At 42.9% G+C, this 19,817-nt stretch overlaps 1 protein-coding gene and 1 long non-coding RNA gene across 4 annotated transcripts in view; one reads left to right on the top strand and one right to left on the bottom strand.

The window, feature by feature from the left end:
- GPR63 (G protein-coupled receptor 63) overlaps nucleotides 1-973 on the bottom strand; it is an 84,285-nt gene extending 83,312 nt beyond the window's left edge. For all 3 annotated transcript variants that reach the window (XM_077289695.1, XM_077289694.1, XM_077289693.1), the window contains exon 1: nucleotides 149-973. The gene's annotated coding sequence lies outside the window, so the exon portion shown is untranslated. The remainder of the gene's footprint in view (nucleotides 1-148) is intronic.
- Nucleotides 464-19,494, top strand: LOC143807777 (uncharacterized). Its single transcript, XR_013221796.1, has 3 exons — nucleotides 464-560; nucleotides 13,079-13,116; nucleotides 19,326-19,494. It is a non-coding gene; the product is annotated as an uncharacterized LOC143807777 (long non-coding RNA).
- Nucleotides 19,495-19,817: the final 323 nt, after the last annotated feature.

The raw sequence follows: 19,817 nt of genomic DNA, 5'->3' as shown, positions 1-19,817 counted from the left end.
TGGCCATCAATGACTAATCTTACATCGCCAGGTCTATGGTCCCTGCAAGGTAGGATTAACCCTGCACGTTCTGCAGTTGAGGCGCAGACAAAGGGTTAAAGAGGGGGAGAGTAGGAATGCAGCCATTGTGCGGAGGGAAGGTACTGACCTGCGGTCCCCTCTCCCTCAGGCAGCGCGATGTACAGCCGCGTCCTCCCTGCTGCACGGCTCCATTCACTCCCCATTCAGCATCCCGGCCGCCAGGACCGGGAGACGGCCGCCGCTGCGTCCCCGCTGTACGTTACCGTGCTGCATCATCTCCCCGCTATCAGCCGCGCAGCCATTGTTAGTAACCGCCGTGTAGGGAGCTGGAGGATGAGCGCTCCCTGTCAGCAGCTGCACTGAGGGGCGGCCCGCCGCACACCACGCCCGCCACCTCGCCATTGGCTCCTCGGTAACAGAAAGTGAAGGCACAGCTGGATGCCTGGGAACTAGGAAACTTGTGCAGCCGCCATTGGGAGCAGTGCTGCGGTTCGGTTACCTCAGCATGTCTATGTGACCCGGCGCCGTCATACGTCCAGGTATACACCCGGCACCGGCAGCCTCCCACCAGGCCAGGTCCGCCATCACACCGCCTGCTCAGAGTGGTGCAGCACAGCTGAAGCCCCTCAGACATCATTCATTTCCACGGACGAGAAAACGAGCTGAGTTTCAGCAGATTTTTTTTTACTGAGGAAAAAACACCAAGCGTTTCCTCACCTTCTATTTATCAGTCAGTGACAGACCTTACATGGACGGCATCCAAACGCTGTACCATCTTTCTTCACGGGCCCACAGACCCTCGGATCAAAATCTGACATTTCTCCAATATTTTCCGCAGACCACTCAGTCCAAGGAAAAAAATCGGACGTCGTCTGCTCCATAGAGTATGGTGGGTACAAGTGCTATCCGTGAAAGCCACCGATGGCACCCGGACCGCTTCGCGAGACCTTAGGGCTTGTTCACACCTCCGTTTTTCTCGGACAAGTGCCATCTCTGGTTTTCATCGACAACACGTGTACCTATGATGGTCAATGCGGCTGAGCACATGTCCAATTTTTTATATATTTTTGCCTTGGACCCTCTGAAAAATGACATGTTCAGCTTTGATCTAAGTCTATGGGTGCGTTGAAAAAGAAAAATCAGACTTCAGTCATGACTTCGGAGGACGGTCTGATTTCCACGGATTGTCAGAAGGTGGAGAAGCCTTTTTGTACAGGCGTATAAATTGGATGTTTGGTGCCGTTTTAGGAATCGATCAGCACACTAACCTATGCTCGGCATGCACTACTTCTGAGCCTCGGACGGACTCATTCAAACCTATGGGTGTGTAAATAAATCGGACTCTACATGGAACTTCAAGTGGCATCCGATTTTTCCGGATACTTTTGATATAAAGCTAGGAAACTGTATGTGATCATGTAGATGTATGGAAACAGATCACACACGGATGTAAAAAATGGACACACAGCTAAAAATCAGATGTAAATGAGAAAAAAATAAGGGTGCGTGTCCACGCTCAGGATGGCCGGCGGTATCGCCGCAGCGCTCGGCGCTAAGCCCCGCCCCCTTTCTGGGACGCGATCATGCCGGATGTGTACTGTACACATCCTGGATCATCGCACCCCTCGCCATAGGGCCCTGTGATATTACCTGCGGCGAGGCAGCGTCGCCGCAGGTAGCACGGACATGCTGCGATCTGAAAAGACGCGCAGCATGTCCGGAGTCGCAGGGCCGCCGCGTGCGGGTTTCCACGCATAGTGGACACGGGATTTCAAAAAATCCCCTCCACTATGCTGGAACATCTGGACGCTGCGTGTTTGACGCTGCAGCGTCAATCACGCAGCGTTTACTTACCGTGGACACTCACCCTAACAATGATTTTTCATACACTCGTCTGCTACCTCCCTTATGCGAAGGCTATGTTCCCACATTAAGTTTGCGGGTTTTTTTACACTGTGTTTCCACAATGAGTATTTGAGTTTTTCATGTTGCTCGATTACTGCATCCATTAAGTAAAATGGGTTGCTTGCTTTATTTTTTGAAAATTTGCAACATCAAAATCTCATCGTGAGAACAGAACCTTAGTTCCCATCCCATGATAAGTTTTTGTTGCTGCATAGTTTTGCTGTTCAAAAAAAATGCAACGTCTTTCAGTTATTGCAAAGTGGAGGGCATCTATAGAGCCCACTGTGCTTTTTCTTCCTTTTTTTTACTCTGCGTAAACTAACCTGCGATGCGTGTTTCAAATTGGCAACATGTCAATTTGTCTTGCGGGTACACAGAGTTTTCCAATATACTCAGACCATTCGATGAGTGCCAGGTCCGAGCATTATTATTATTTATTATTATAGCGCCATTTATTCCATGGCGCTTTACATGTGAGGAGGGGTATGCATAATAAAAACAGGTACAATAATCTTGAACAGTACAAGTCACAACTGGTACAGGAGAAGAGAGGACCCTGCCCGCGAGGGCTCACAATCTACAAGGGATGGGTGAGGATACAGTAGGTGAGGAAAGAGCTGGTCGTGCAGCGGTTTGGTTGATCGGTGGTTACTGCAGGTGGTAGGCTTTTTTTAATCGCATCATCCGTTTTTTGTAATCGCATCATCCGTATGACATCCGTATTACTGTCCGATTTTTACGCACCGGTGTCCTTTGAAAAGCCGGCAAATCAGTGCTGTGTACAGTAAAATCACACTGACAGGTTAGAATAGAGTAGATATATACAAATAGAATTGGTATATATACATATATATATGTCAGTGAGACACCTATATATGTATTTTTATATTTAATGCAGCGCTAGATAGCATAAAAGCCGCTAATTCAATTGCCGGCTTTTGCTCTCTCCTTCACAAACCCGACAGGATATGAGACATGGTTTACATACGGTAAACCATCTCATATCCCTTCTTTTTTTACATATTCCTCTTCACTAATGTAACAAGTGTCTGTGTGTCAAATTTGGGGGCTCTAGCTATTAAAGGGTTAAATCGCGAAAAGAATTGGCGTGGGCTCCCGCGCAATTTTCTCCGCCAGAGTGGTAAAGCCAGTGACCGAGGGCAGATATTAATAGCCTAGAGAGGGACCATGGTTATTTGCCCCCCCTGGCTAAAAACATCTGCCCCCAGCCACCCCAGAAAAGGCACATCTGGAAGATACGCCTATTCTGGCACTTGGCCTCTCTCTTCCCACTCCCGTGTAGCAGTGGGATATGGGGTAATGAAGGGTTAATGTCACCTTGCTATTGTAAGGTGACATTAAGCCAGGTTAATAATGGAGAGGCGTCAATTATGACACCTATCCATTATTAATCCAATTGTATGAAATGGTTAAAAAAAACACACACAATATTGCAAAGTATTTTAATGAAATAAACACACAGGTTGTTGTAATATTTTATTGCTCTCTCAATCCACCTGAAGACCCTCGTTCTGTAACAAATTAAAAATAATAAACCAACAATATACATACCTTCCGTTGATCTGTAACGTCCCACGATGTAAATCCATCTGAAGGGGTTAAAATATTTTACAGGCAGGAGCTCTGCTATAATGCAGCTGTGCTCATGCCTGTAAACCCCGGGGAATGAAGGTAATGTAGGTCAATGACCTGTAGTTGCCTTCATTCGCGGTGATGCGCCCTCTGCTGGGTGTCCTCATGAACTGGAGCCTGGGAAAAGTTCCCACACTCAAGTTCATATGAGGACATCCAGCAGAGGGCGCATCACCGCAACTCAAGATAAGTACAGGACAATCCCCTGCTTTCCATTCAGTACCCGGGGTTTTACAGGCACCAGCGAGTGCATTAGCACAGCTCCTGGCTGTAAAATGATTTAACCCCTTCAAATGGATTTACATCATGGGACATAGCGACGGAAGGTATGGAATATTGTTGTTTGTTTTTTTAACTTTGTTTCAGGACGATGGTCTTCAGGTGGATTACCAGTATAATAAAATATTACAACACCCTGTGTCTTTATTTCATTAAAATACTTTGTAATAATGTGTGTGTGTTTTATTAACCATTTCGTACTATTGGATTAATAATGGAGAGGTGTCATAATTGACGCCTCTCCATTATTAATCTGGCTTAATGTCACCTTACAATAGCAAGGTGGCATTAACCCTTCATTACCCCATATCCCACCGCTACACGGGAGTGGGAAGAGAGTGGCCAAGTGCCAGAATAGGCGCATCTTCCAGATGTGCCTTTTCTGGGGTGGCTGGGGGCAGATGTTTGTAGCCAGGGGGGGCCAATAACCATGGACCCTCTCTAGGCTATTAATATCTGCCCTCGGTCACTGGCTTTACCACTCTGGCGGAGAAAATTGCGCGGGAGCCCACGCCAATTTTTTCTGCGATTTAACCCTTTAATTTAATAGCTAGAGCCCCCAAATTTGACACACAGACACTTCTTACATTAGTGAAGAGGAATATGTAATAAAAGAAGGGATATGAGATGGTTTACTGTATGTAAACCATGTCTCATATCCTGTCTGGTTTGTGAAAGAGAAAGAAAAAGCCGGCAATTGAATTAGGGGCTTTTATGCTATCTAGCGCTGTATTAAATATAAATATACATATATAAGTGTCTCACTGACATATATATATATATGTATATATACCTATTCTATGTGTATATATCTACTCTATTCTAACCTGTCAGTGTGATTTTACTGTATACCGCGCTGAATTACCGGCTTTTCAAAGGACACCGGTGCGTAAAAATCAGACAGAACTCGCATGGTGCGAGTGCTGTGCGATTTTTTTCTCGCACCCATTGCCTTGCATTGGCGAGTCTCGTCCGAGAATCGCAGCAATACGCAGCATGCTGCGATTTTTTTTCTCAGCCAACCCAGATTTTTCTCAGTCCGATTTCGGCTGAGAAAAAAATCGCAAATGAAAAGACACCTATTAAATAACATTGGTCCGAGTGCAATCCGATTTTTTATCGGATTGCACTCGTCCGTTTTCCTCGCAAGTGGAAAGGGGCCCTTAGGGCCCCTTTCCACTTGCGAGCGTAAAAATGGTCCGTAATCTGTACTGAAAAAAAGGATGTAACGTATGCGATTGTCATGCGAGTGTTATGCGAGTGCCATGCGTTTTTTTAATCGCACCATCCGTTTTTCATCCGTATGACATCCGTATGCAATCCGTTTTTCACGTGCCGAAAAAACACAAGCAATCCTAATTCATGTGTGCTATCCCTATATAAAGGCATTTAGCAACATGTGTGATTCCTTGTTGTGATGTTGGTTTTGTGCCTTTTGGGATAAACAACAAGCAAGCATGGCTGCAAGAAATCTTAGTTTGGACCCTACTGAGGAGCTCCTCTTTAACTGGATGTTATCACGGGAATATGGAGTGGGATATCCCCTTGTTTCTGCTCCAAGGAGGCGGCGTCGATTTTGGGTGCATCCGCTCCTCACCCATCGTCCTAGAAAAGGACATTTTTCGCGCCTATATCAACATATGCGGATGCATAGGGATAATTTTTTTGCCTACACAAGGATGTCAGTTGAGGCCTTTGACTTTCTCCTTGCAGAGCTTTGTCCAGCCATCACGTTTAAAAATACCCGTTTTCGTCGCTGCATTTCTGCTGAAGAACGTCTCATGTTAACCTTAAGGTATATTTTGAAAGGCAAATCACAGATTGTAAACATATATGAATGTAGATATTTCACCAAGCAAAGTGTGCTTAACCCACTGTTTGGTCGTACCACTACCCCTAAACAGAACCCTACCCCTACCTATACTTACAGGTAAGGGGTAGGGTTACGTTTGTTATTTTTAGGCAATTTCAAGATTTGATTATATGCAGATTTTGAAAAAATTTATACATGGTCTGATATACATCAATTTTCATTTTGGCTTTTTTTTGTGGGCTCTTTCCATTTATAGGTTTTTGTCAACAGGACAATCCTATGCTTCCCTCCATCTCGAGTTTCTTCTGGGCGTACCAACTATATCAAATATAGTGAAGCACACATGCTCCCAGATATGGATTTCCCTAAAGAACAAAGTGATGCCTGAGCCCACAACAGAAGATTGGGAACGTATTGCTAATGGCATCTACGACACGTGCCACTTTCCGAATTGGCTGGGTGCACTAGATGGGAAGCACATCCGGGTCAAGAAGCCGCCAAACTCTGGGTCCCTATACTACAATTATAAGGGTTATTTTTCTGTTGTCTTGTTGGCCTTAGTTGACAGCAAGTACAATTTTATAATTGTAGATATAGGGGCCTATGGAAGAACTGGAGATTCTCGAATCTTCAGTTCTTCCATTATGGGTCGGCGGCTGAAGGCCAATGAATTGGGTGTGCCACCCCCAAGGAGTCTTCCTTCTTCTGGTGGACAACCAATGCCATATGTCGTAGTTGGTGATGAGGCATTTCTGCTAACACGGAATGTGATGAGGCCTTATCCGCGACGGTGTCTGGACAGACGTGGGCGCATTTTTAACTACAGATTAACTCGTGCACGTCGTCTGGTGGAATGTGCATTTGGGATCTTGACAGCTAAATGGAGGGTCTTGCACAGTGCCCTCCAGTTAAGCCCAAACAATGTGGACATAGTAGTAAAGGCCTGCGTCATACTACACAACTTTACCCGGCAACATGATGTCTCTGTGTCTCTGGATGGCGTTTTAGGATCACCTAATCGTCCACACATTGCACAAGCTTTGCCCATACGCACCCAGCTGTCAGGCCTCAGAGTCCGTAACTTTTTGGCAAATTATTTTGATTCGCCGGAGGGAGCAATACCCTGCCAAGAAAATGTTGTAATATGATTGGTGTATTCGTTATGTTTCTTCTAATTTGAAAACAATTGTGTTTCTACCTTTATCCCAACAATGTTTTTTTTTACAAAATAAGTCAAAAACCAAAATCCAGAACAAACGTGTTGTTTATTTTTCAAAACATAAAAACAAAACTGAGGCTTGATTTTGACAAACAAAAAAACGTGCAATAATTGGCAATGCCTTGTTAATTTCCAAAAGAACAAACATTCCAAGACCAGCAAAGAATGATTGGCTGTTGAGGGTCAGGTTGCTGTTTGTGATGTTTGCCTTCAATAGTGATGCTGATTGTTTGTAGGCAAACGTATATTGTGTGAATGGGTGGGTTGATGATGTTATGTTCTGCCTTCATGACTGTGGCTAAACGCATCAGGTGGTACATAACTGCAACCAGTATTTTTGGATGAATGGCAGGATAGTCTTGGTTTGCGTTGGCCAAAAGGGGCTTGGTTTTGTGGTCGTTGCTGGCCAAATTGTCCATGGACATAAGCATCCCAAAAACAAGTTATTGGCCCATGGTGGTACCTCTCACTCCATAAATGTGAGTGAGCAGATGATGGAGGCATTGTGGCATGAAGAGGCTCTCTCAAAATATTGGCCTATGTTTTTTTTTTTTAACATAACAACAATTTTCTAAAAAGATACTTTAGTATAAGCCGAGATGTAATGGCCATTTTTCCAGGCCTCAAATTCCCCCTTTTGGCTTATACTCAAGTATATTAAAGTAGGTAGGAGTATTTAAAACAAGAAAATGATAAGGGTGCCCATACTTATGCACCTGTCACATTTTGTTTGAATGCAGATTGCACATTTTCTGTTATTACAATAAACCTCATTTCAAGGCAGAAACATTACGGTGTCCAACAGTTATTAGATATATGAAACTGAAATAGCTGTTGCAAAAAAAACTATTTTTATAAAACATTAAGCTTAAGATTAATAGGGGTGCCCAAACTTTTTCATATAACTGTAAAGGATTCCATCACCCAGGTATCAACGTAAGGCCAGCGTCACACTAGAGAGGAATATGGACGAGTGAGAGGCACAAAAACAACACATTGCACATGGACCAATGTTTCTCTATGGGGCAGCCGTATATTTCTCAGCCGTATTTTACGGGCTGAGAAAATTGCAGCATGCTGTGTTTGTCAGCGTACTCTAGCGTGAGAAAATATTCAGAAAAATTCCCATGCTAGAGTTCATATGAGTTTATGCCACCAGGGGGCGCAGCACCGCAAGTCAACGAAGCTGCATTCCATTCATTCCCCAGTTTTTACAGCCAGGGGTGGCTGCATTAGCAGGCTCCTGGTTGTAAAATTATTTAACCCCTTCAGATGGATTTACATTGTGGGACATGACTGTACGGCGGACAGGTATGGGATATTGTTGCTTTTTTATTTTTCCTTTTTTCCAGAAGATCGAGGGTCATCAGTTGGATTGAGCGTACAATAAAGATATTAAAACTCCATGTGTTTATTTATTTCATTAACCCCTTAATCCCATATGATGTACTATCCCGTCGAGGTAACCTGGGACTTAATTCCCAGTGACGGGATAGTACGTCATAGTCGATCGGCCACGCTCACAGGGGAAGCGCGGACGATCGCCGCCAGGTGTCAGCTGATTATTACAGCTGACATCCGGCACTATGTGCCAGGAGCGGTCATGGACCGCTCCCGGCACATTAACCCCTGGAACACTGCGATCAAACATGAACGCAGCATTGCGGCAGCACAGGGAAGCATCGCGCAGGGAGGGGGCTCCCTGCGTGCTTCCCTGAGACCCTGAGGGTCTCCTACCTCCTCCTCCCTGCAGGCCCCGGATCCAAAATGGCCTTCCGGGTCCTGCAGGGAGGTGGCTTTCAAGCGCCTGCTCAGAGCAGGAGCTGGGAAGCCTCCCTGCAGTGCCTGTCAGATCGCTGATCTGACACAGTGCACTGCAAAGTGTCAGATCAGCGATCTATCACTATACAGTGATGTCCCTCCCCCGGGGCAATGTAAAAAAGTAAAAAATAAAAAATTTACAGGTGTAAAAAAAAATAAAATTCCTAAATAAAGAAAAAATATATATATATTGTTCCAATAAATACATTTCTTTTGCTAAATAAAAAAAAAACAATAAAAGTACACATATTTAGTATTGCCACGTCCGTAACTACCCGACCTATAAAACTGTCCCACTAGTTAACCCCTTCAGTGAACACCGTTAAAGAAAAAAAAAACGAAGCAAAAAAGAACGCTTTGTTATCATACTGCTGAACAAAAAGTGGAATAACAGGCGATCAAAAATATGGATATAAATAACCATGGTATCACTGAAAACGTCATCTTGTCCCGCAAAAAATGAGCCATGAAACAGCATCATCAGCGAAAAAATAAAAAAGTTATAGTCCTCAGAATAAAGCGATGCAAAAAAATTATTTTTTATATAAAATAGTTTTTATCGTATAAAAGCGCCAAAACATTAAAAAATGATATAAATTACGTATCGCTGTAATCGTACTGACCAAAAGAATAATATCAATTTTACCAAATGTGGAACGGTATAAAGGCCCCCCCCCCCCCAAAATAAATTCATGAATTGCTGGTTTTTGGTCATTCTGCCTCACAAAAATCGGAATAAAAAGCGATCAAAAAAATCACATGCCCGAAAATGGTACCAATAAAAACGTCAACTCGTCCCGCAAAAAACAAGACCTCACATGACTCTGTGGACCAAAATATGGAAAAATTATAGCTCTCAAAATGTGGAGACGCAAAAACTATTTTTTGCAATAAAAAGCGTATTTGTGACAGCTGCCAATCATAAAAATCTGCTAAAAAAAACGCTATAAAAGTAAATTAAACCCCCTTCATCACCCCCTTAGTTAGTTAGGGAAAAATAATAAAATTTTTAAAAAATGTATTTATTTCCATTTTTCCATCAGGGTTAGGGTTGGGGCTAAAGTTAGGGTTGGGGCTTAAGTTAGGGTGGTTGGGGCTAAAGTTAGGGCTACAGTTAGGGTTAGGGCTACAGTTAGGGTTGGGGCTAAAGTTAGGGTTAGGGTTGGGGCTACAGTTAGGGTTAGGGCTAAAGTTAGGAATAGGGTTGGGGCTAAAGTTAGGAATGGGGCTAAAGTTAGGGTTGGGGCTAAAGTTAGGGTTAGGCTAAAGTTAGGGTTGGGGCTAAAGTTAGGGTTGGGGCTAAAGTTAGGGTTTGGATTACATTTACGGTTGGAATTAGGGTTGGGATTAGGGTTAGGGGTGTGGTTAGGGTTATGGTTGGGATTAGGGTTAGGGGTGTGTTGGAGTTAGGGGTGTGGTTAGGGTTGGGGTTAGGGGTGCATTGGGGTTAGGGGTGTGTTGGAGTTAGGGGTGTGGTTGGGATTAGGGCTAAGGGCATGTTCTGTTTAGGGGTGTGGTTATGGTTAGGGTTGGGATTAGGGTTAGGGCTGTGTTTGGGTTAGGGTTTCAGTTAGAATTCGGGGCTTTCCACTGTTTATGCACATCTGGGGCTCTCCAAATGCGACATGGCGTCCAATCTCAATTCCAGCCAATTCTGCATTGAAAAAGTAAAACAGTGCTCCTTCTCTTCTGAGCTCTCCCGTGGGCCCAAACAGGGGTTTACCCCAACATATGGGGTATCAGCGTACTCAGGACAAATTGGACAACTTTTGGGGTTCAATTCCTCCTGTTACCCTTGGGAAAATACAAAACCGGGGGCTAGAAAATAATTTTTGTGGGAAAAAAAAAAGATTTTTTATTTTCACGGCTCTGCATTATAAACTGTAGTGAAACACTTGGGGTTCAAAGTTTTCACAACACATCTAGATGAGTTCCTTGGGGGGGTCTAGTTTCCAATATGGGGTCACTTGGGGGTTTCTACTGTTTAGGTACATCAGGGGCTCTGCAAATGCAACATGACGCCTGCAGACCAATCCATCTAAGTCTGCATTCCAAACGGCGCTCCTTCCCTTCCGAGCTCTGCCATGCGCCCAAATGTTGGTTCCCCCACATATGGGGTATCAGCGTACTCATGACAAATTGGACAACAACGTTTGGGGTCCAATTTCTCCTGTTACCCTTGGGAAAATACAAAACTGGGGGCTAAAAAATAATTTTTGTGGAAAAAAAAAAAGGATTTTTTATTTTCACGGCACTATGTTATAAACTGTAGTGAAACACTTGGGGGTTCACAGTTCTCACAACACATCTAGATAACTTCCTTAGGTGGTCTACTTTCCAAAATGGTGTCACTTGTGGGGGGTTTCAATGTTTAGGCACATCAGGGGCTCTCCAAACGCGACATGGCATCCTATCTCAATTCCAGTCAATTTTGCATTGAAAAGTCAAATGGCACTCCTTCCCTTCCGAGCTCTGCCATGCGCCCAAACAGTGATTTACCCCCACATATGGGGTATCGGCGTACTCAGGACAAATTGTACAACAACTCTTGGGGTCCAAATTCTCCTGTTACCCTTGGTAAAATAAAACAAATTGGAGCTGAAGTAATTTTTTTGTGAAAAAAAGTTAAATGTTCATTTTTTTTTTAAACATTCCAAAAATTCCTGTGAAGCACCTGAGGGGTTAATAAACTTCTTGAATGTGGTTTTGAGCACCTTGAGGGGTGCAGTTTTTAGAATGGTGTCACACTTGGGTATTTTCTATCATATAGACCCCTCAAAGTGACTTCAAATGTGATGTGGTCCCTAAAAAAAAATGGTGTTGTAAAAATGAGAAATTGCTGGTTAACTTTTAACCCTTATAACTCCCTTACAAAAAAAAAATTTTGGTTCCAAAATTGTGCTGATGTAAAGTAGACATGTGGGAAATGTTACTTATTAAGTATTTTGTGTGACATATCTCTGTGATTTAAAGGGAACCTTTCACCCCCAAAATCGATGATGAGGTAAGCCCACCGTCATCAGGGGCTTATCTACAGCATTCTGTATTGCTGTAGATAAGCCCCCGATATTACCTGAAAGGAGAAAAAGAGGTTATATTATACTCACCCAGGGGCAGTCCCACTGCGGTCCGCGGTCAAATGGGTGTCTCAGGTCCGCTCCGGCGCCTCCTATCTTCATTCCATGACGTCCTATTCTGGTCTTCCTGCTGTGGCTCCGGCGCCTCCTATCTTCATTCCATGACGTCCTATTCTGGTCTTCACACCGTGGCTCCGGCGCAGGTGTACTTTGTCTGCCCTGTTGAGGGCAGAGCAAAGTACTGCAGTGCGCAGGCGCCGGGCCTCTCTGACCTTACCGGCGCCTGCGCACTGCAGTACTTTGCTCTGCCCTCAACAGGGCAGACAAAGTACGCCTGCGCTGGAGTAGCGGCATGAAGACCAGAATAGGACGTCATGGAATGAAGATGGGAGGCGCCGGAGCGGACCTGAGACGCCCATCGGAGCGGACCTGAGACGCCCATCGGAGTGGGACCGCCCCTGGGTGAGTATAATCTAATGTCTTTTTCTCCTCTTTCAGGTAACATCGGCGGCTTGTCTACAGCATTACAGAATGCTGTAGATAAGCCCCTGATGCCGATGAGCTTACCTCAACATCGATTTTGGGGGTGACAGGTTCCCTTTAAGGGCATAAAAATTCAAAGTTGGAATATTGTGAAATTTTTGCCAAATTTCCGTTTTTTTCACAAATATACGCAAGTAATATCAAAGAAATGTTACCACTATCATGAAGTACAATATGTCACGAGAAAACAATGTCAGAATCATCAGGATCTGTTGAAGCGTTCCAGAGTTATAACCTCATAAAGGGACAGTGGTCAGAATTGTAAAAATTGGCCGGGTCATTAACGTGTAAACCACCCTTGGGGGTTAAGGGGTTAAAATACGTCTTTCATAATGTGTGTGTGTGTGTGTTTATTTAACCCTTTAATACTATTGGATTAATAAGGGATAGTGAATGTTTTTATCTTTGTAGTCTTCCTTATAAGAAGAATTCATAATATTTGCAAACAGTACGTTGCCATTGTTGTGCACAAAATTGCCAGGTGATGAAATGATTCCAATGGGATTAATGTTATTATGCTAATAACATCCCACATGGCCCCACCTGGCATATGATCCCTTTCTATTTGGATCTGAATACTTAAAAGAGGGTAGAGGAGGACAGACTTGTAAATTTATAATAGTTATGTGCTGTGTGTGTATATATCAGAATTTACAATAAATCTCACCAAAGTTCTGGTAGTAAAATTAAATGGATGTTGATTATGTAAAGGAATGCCGTTAATTTGTTTCTGTGGTCTTTTTATAGCTCTTGAAATCAGTTGCTCTTTTAATAAGTGAAGTACGGTATGTATATATATTTTTTTACATAAAAATCTAAAGTTAACAATATATATCCAAACAACCTCACTATGGTCACAAAAACTCCTACCAGGATTGTTTGTGATAAAAAAAATCAGCAATTCAGGTGCTTTTTTCCTGGTGCTTTAGTTTGAGTTAGGCCGGGATCACACATACGCGAGATACGGCCGAGTCTCGCAGGTGAACACCCTCCTCTGGCGCCGGCACTCCGGAGCGGAGCGTGCAGCCGCACAGCAATACATGGAGCTGCACGCTCCGCTCCGGATTGCCGACGCCAGAGCTGGGTTTTCACCTATGAGACCCGGCCGTATCTCGCGTATGTGTGATCCTGGCCTAACTTTCATTTGCAGGTCGCAGGATAGCATAGTCATTATATTACACCTGACCGAAGGTATAACCATACCAAAAACCATGATATGAAACAAAAATCCTATATACAATATCTGTCACTACAGCAAATAATCTCTTAATTTTTTCACCGTGTAGACAAAACCTGGACTTTTAGATGACATGTTCAAGGTGTACTTAATTTTGCACACTAGCACCTAGGCTCTAAAGCTGTCTTTATTTAACATAACATTGCTGATACTTTGGTGTAGTTTGAGTTATGGGGTACTTGGGTTAGAAACACTGAATCACTGTGATAACAGAAAACATGGTTTATTTAAAGGGAATCCATCAGCAGATTTTTGCTCTGGAATCTGAGAGCACCATGATAAAGGAGCTGAGAACCTGATTTCAGGGATGTATCACTTATCAGACTTCGATTTTATTGAAACAGTGTTTTCTCAGCAGGAGATTATCCCTACAGGACTAGGAGTTTTGTGCCTCCTGGTCCAACCCCACCCCCTCCACTGAGTAGCAGCTTTCTGTCATTATACAATGTACACAGCTGCCAATCACTGATGTGGCCGGGTTTATACACAGCTCAGCATTCTGAGCACAGTTAGATCTGCAGCAGACAAAGCAGTGATTGTATCACAACTGCTGCACTCAGTAAACTGATACATGGCTGGAATAGGGGGTCCTTGTCCCTAAATTGCTGATCTCAGATCAGGTATCAAAATCCTGGTGACAGATTCCCTTTTATTGTTGAATATTAGAAATGCATGGTTTATAATTATTGTATTGTGCTGCATATAAACTGATAAGCAGTATGGCTCAAAGGCTGTGTGAGGACCTGTGATTGGTTATACAGGGCATAGTATAAAAGAGAGATATTTAAAAGAAAATTGTCTCTTCCTGCACTGAATGAGTTTTTCCACATAAGAGAAAAATAACGGAGTATGACAGCAGCTTAGCTCTTGGTATAATAAAGGTCAAAATGTAAGAGTTGTGTAAAAGAATAAAGAAATGCACAAAGGGCATGTCTGACCTCATCTCAGTTCAGTAGATTACTATGAGCATTAGCCATTCCATCAGTCAGCAGTGATTACAGTAACTCAAACTGTTCTAATGTCTTTATGGAATCAATGAGATTGAAGGGTTATTCCCGCTTCAGCCACTCATGGGTAAGATGAGAATACCTCAGTCCAGGCCTCAAACACAAGTGGGGCCATGGAAACAGTACAAAGCGGCTGAACTATTATTTCCGTTACTCCCATAGAAGTGAATAGGAGCACCATAGACAATGTAGCACAGTTAAAGGGAACCTGTTACCTCAAATTGGCAGGATATTTAAATGAGTTTTTACCAGTCCGATGGGCGGCGTTTCATCTTCATTTCTCCACTGCGACCGTCCCTGTTGTCCGCAATATGTTAGTGAATTAGAGTACGTGTGCGCCATAGTTGCGCGTGCGCAATGCAATCTTCGGTCGCGCATGTGCAGTATGCTTAGCCCACCTACGGGCAAAGCCGAAAGCATTACTGCGTATGTCCCCGTGCACTATGTCCTGCAACACAGCCAAATACTTCCGGGACATAGTGCGGACTGGTAGAAACTCATTTAAACATCCCGCCAATTTGAGGTGACAGGTTCCCTTTAACTGTGCTACATTGTCTATGGAGCTCCTATTCACTTCTATGGGAGTAACGGAAATAATAGTTCAGCCGCTTTGTACTGTTTCCATGGCCCCACTTGTGTTTGAGGCCTGGACTGAGTTATTCTCATCTCACCCATGAATGGCTGAAGCGGGAATAACCCTTCAATCTCATTGATTCCATAACAGGGACGGACGGGGTGGAGAAATGAAGATGAAACGCCGCCCATCAGACCGGTAAAAACTCATTTAAATATCCCGCCAATTTGAGGTGACAGGTTCCCTTTAACTACTCTGTTTCTGTAAGTCATAATTCTTCCATATTTTATTTCATTTTTACTGCTTGTTGCAGTGTCTTAATGCAGTATGTTAGATGATGGCTCAATGTATTCATCACATGACTACAATCTCTTACTTATTACTCAGTTTAAATACTCCCTATTGCAGGTATCAAATAACAATAACCATTGTCTTTGCTTGGAGCTAATCCTAATGGTCTCAAATATGAGTTTGCTTTAATAAAACAGTCTGCTAGTATACTTACCCATACTGTAGCATTTCATCACCCTTATTCACTAGGTAATTGCTAATTACCAACATTCACTGCTTAAGATAGTGACCCAAGGGTGTCAGCATATTGAATGTTATTTTTAGAATCACGGTCATGTTAGCACATGTAAGTTTCATCTTCTTGCTACACTGGACGATAAACACAGTAATTAAGCATGGTTGCAAGTATTTTAGTGGCATTGGGCAAAAGTACATTCAGAGACCAATCAGTCTTAATTCTGTCAACAAATTAGAAACTGATGCACATGGTCAACTTAAAGCCAGGTTGAGATTATGTTTCTATGGCCGAGATCACACTTACTGTATGAAAAATCGGTCCGAGTCTCCCTGCTGAGAGTCGCACAAGTGTTCTCCGTTTGGTCATCCATGTGTAATGCGTTTGCAATGCGATGATGTGATTTTCTCACACCTATGTATCCGTATGACATCTGTATGACATGCGTATGGCTTTACAATTTACACTGCTTTTCCCCATTGAATTTTATGGCTCAATGGGCTGAAATGTGGAAAATGGTTGCGTATTTCTCGCAAGTCACACTGATGGTCCGTGTGGTGTACGATTTTTTCTCGCACCCATAGACTTGCATTGGTGAGACTCGGGCAATATACGTGTACAATAGCAAAATGCTGTGATTTCACTCACACGCTGAATACGCCCGAGAAAAAAACGGTGATAGGAGCTTTCCCATAGATTAACAGTGGTCCGAGTGCTATGCGATGTTTTCTCACATAGCATTCGTCCGTATTCTACACTAGTGTGACCCCGGCCTCTATAACACACTGGTTTGAGACAAACAGGTTGTCTACTACTCCATCATCTCCCTCTCAATTACAATATTCCCCTTTGTAGAGTAAAAAAAACCTTATACTCACTACAAGCACCAGCAAAAGAGGTGAGTATAAGGTGCTTTTACTCTGTGGGGCAATACTGGAAATGAGAAGGGGATGTCCAAGTAGTGGACAACCACTTTAACCCCTTAATGACCAGGGGTATTTCAGTTTTTGAATTTGTTTTTTGTTATGTGACGGCGTGTTTTTGGCAGGGCAAGTTGTACTTTTGAAAGAGACTATCGTTTTTAACATAATGTTAAAACAATATATTTTTATTTTCTAATATTTTTAAGCATTTTTTCCTTTTTGCATGTTTCAATAGTCTCCATGGGAGACTAGAAGCTGCAGTTGTCTGATTGGCTCTGCTACACACAGGCAGATCGCCTGTATGTAGTAGAAATCCTCACTTGCTATGTGCGCCGACTATGAGGTGGTGCTCACAGCAATCTGGCAATGACAACCATAGACGTCTGCTGCAGAACTCTGGTTAAAATAGGTGCTGCTGGAGAAAATAGCGCAAATAGGGTCTTATCCAAGGCACAAATGGTTCGATACGAATAAATTGTACTTATGAGATTATTCGCTGCAGCAGATCCACAGGTCCACCAAGTGGCCAGCCATAGAAAAAAATGGGATAAACGTGTATTTATTCTGCGCTGCTGAATACTAAATATCTGAGCATGTTAAAATGAAATGTGGTTTTATTCAACGCATTTGTGGTAATTCCTAATGAAGAAGTGTCAGTACTTCGAAACACATTGAACAAAGCCACATTTCATTTTAACACGCTCTGATCTTCAGTTATTCAACAGTGCAAATAAATCCACGTTTATCCCATGTAGAACTCTGGTTGTCATGCCGACCCATCAATGACCCACAATCATGTGATGGGGTCACCGATGGGCGGGATTAGCGACGCACTTCTGGTAAGCGTGAATTAAATGCTGCTGTCAGAGATTGACATTTAACTAGTTAACAGTGGCAGGTGGATCACGATTCCACCAGTGGCTGTTGCAGGCACATGTCAGCTGCATAGATCAGCTGTCATGTGCCTAGAAAAAGGGGGAGTCCGACATGGGAGTACTATTACGCCTAACGTCGGAATGGGGTCAAGGTAGAACCAATAACTCCTATTTGGTTAGTTTATTTAATTTTTTTTATTTTTCTGATATAATCAGGGGTTTATCGGCACATATAAATCCATCTACAAACTATAAAAGCATAACAAAATCATAAAAAATTGTGTTTAAAATGAAACGGAAACGTGGAGACGCTGCGTTGTTTATTCCACAGCATGTCAATTCTTCGGTTTACACCTGCTCCATAATAGGAATCCGCAGGAGTAAAACCGCAGGTGAAATCCGCACAAAATCCGCAAGAAAACACGGTAAATCCGCAGTAATTCCGCAGTAAATCCGCAGTGCGGATTTCCTGCAGATTTACCAAAATCAGTGCCGAAAAATCCGCACTCCTTTCCGCAACGTGTGCACATACCCTTAGAAGGCTTTCCAAACAAGTGTGAGTCCTTAATTTTACAGTGAGAAAGATTATTCACAAGTAGAAAACATTCAAGATAGTTACCAATCCTCCCAGAAGTGGAAGTGAAATGCTCAGAGAAATTGCCAATAAAAGCAAGGGTTAAAGCTCATGCCTCTAAAGTTTAAAGCGAACCTGTCAGCAGGATTTCGAAGTAAACTACAGACAATGTCAGGTTGGCGCAGTTACACTGATTAAAATGATTCATTGGTTGATGAAATCCATCTTGTGGTTATTATGTAATCTGTGTTTGTAGTTTTCAGATAATGAGATTCTTTTGCTTTGGGGCGACCTGTGGGGGGGCTTCATTTGGTGATCTGTTTGCATATTCATCTGTATGGACTTGACAGGCCACTGATCCTTCAGTGACCTGCCCCCTAATTAAAATACTGCATATAATAGTGTTGGTTTCGAAAAAAAATTTACCTCCAGCAAAATAACGCCAGCGGCGTAGAGTATTGGCAAGCGATGCTCTCAATCTGTGCACCAGTGCCTTTTTGCTGAAAATAAAACATTTTTTTTCAAAGCCAACACAATTATATGCAGTATTTAAAATAGGAGGCAGGTCACAGAAGGATCAGTGACCTCTCTGTTAAGCCCAGCTGAAGAACATCGTAATGCCTAATCCAACTGAGCAACAGTGGTGGAATGGCAACTGATGTAGAATCGTTCAGCTAATTTTCCAACTTCTTGGGTGCTTTGGATCAGAAGAACATTAGTGTTAAGAGGCTATCCACTCTCGATCCTGATATTACATGGATAACCAACTGCCACTATATAATTGTCAATATTGGGTCTTATGTAAGCTCTGTTGATTCACGAATCTTCATAGCTTCAATACCGGGTCAGCTGATTCTTAAGTCATTGCACTGGACATACATTGAAGTTGGAGCAAGCCAAAGTTGCCCCAAAGCAAGAAACCTACCCACACGTGTCCATCACTTGTGAAAGGAAATTCAACTGCTTTATATGTAGGGCCTCTTTATGGATGGTGCAGAGCCACTTTTGGCGTGCGGCTGCATTTTTCGGCAATACTGATTGTGACAGCTGTGCCAACGTTTGGAAACACAATCATCAGTTTGTTTAAAGAAAAAAAATTAGAAAATACAATGTTCAAAAAACACAATTTTTATCATGCATAACACAATATGCGTTTGTTTGTTTTTCCAGAACCCCAAAAAAACCAATTCCCAACCATTCGGCAATAAAAATGACATATTCCTGACATATTTGTAACCAATCTTCTTCCTTGTTATTCTTGTCATATACATTCCACAGGACACACCTATCCTGAACCAAAATTATCAAGCGTCCCACATCCATTGAGTTACATTGGCGAGTCTCACCCGATATAGGAAGAAAATTAGTGCATGCTGCCATTTTTGTCTCATGGACGGACCAAGAAAAAAAAGTCTGTCATCTGAAGAGTCCTATTAAATAACATGGGTCAAAGTGCTATCTGTGTGTTATCCGATTAAAAATCAAACTACACATGTCTGTTATACACTCATCTGCAGGAGCCCTGAGGCTGTTTTTAATTAGTGCCGGGCCCTGCCTCTTTTTAAAATCTGTATGTCTCTAGCCTAGTAGAGGCATGCTTGATAAATATTATGTTTAAGATCCCACTAGAGAAAGGTACACCTTGTAGTGGCTACTACGCGTATATGAATTGGCCAATATGTGTGAAGTAAGGTGGCATACTGCAAATGGTGGCAGACCACGCAACCTCCATGAGGCCCGTGAGTCGGGGGTGGGGCCAGGTGTCTCCCA

The sequence above is a fragment of the Ranitomeya variabilis genome, chromosome 2 (genome assembly GCF_051348905.1).
Source record: "Ranitomeya variabilis isolate aRanVar5 chromosome 2, aRanVar5.hap1, whole genome shotgun sequence".
NCBI lineage: Eukaryota > Metazoa > Chordata > Amphibia > Anura > Dendrobatidae > Ranitomeya > Ranitomeya variabilis.
Note: the sequence above shows the minus strand (reverse complement) of the source record. Positions and strands in the feature narration are given on the sequence as shown.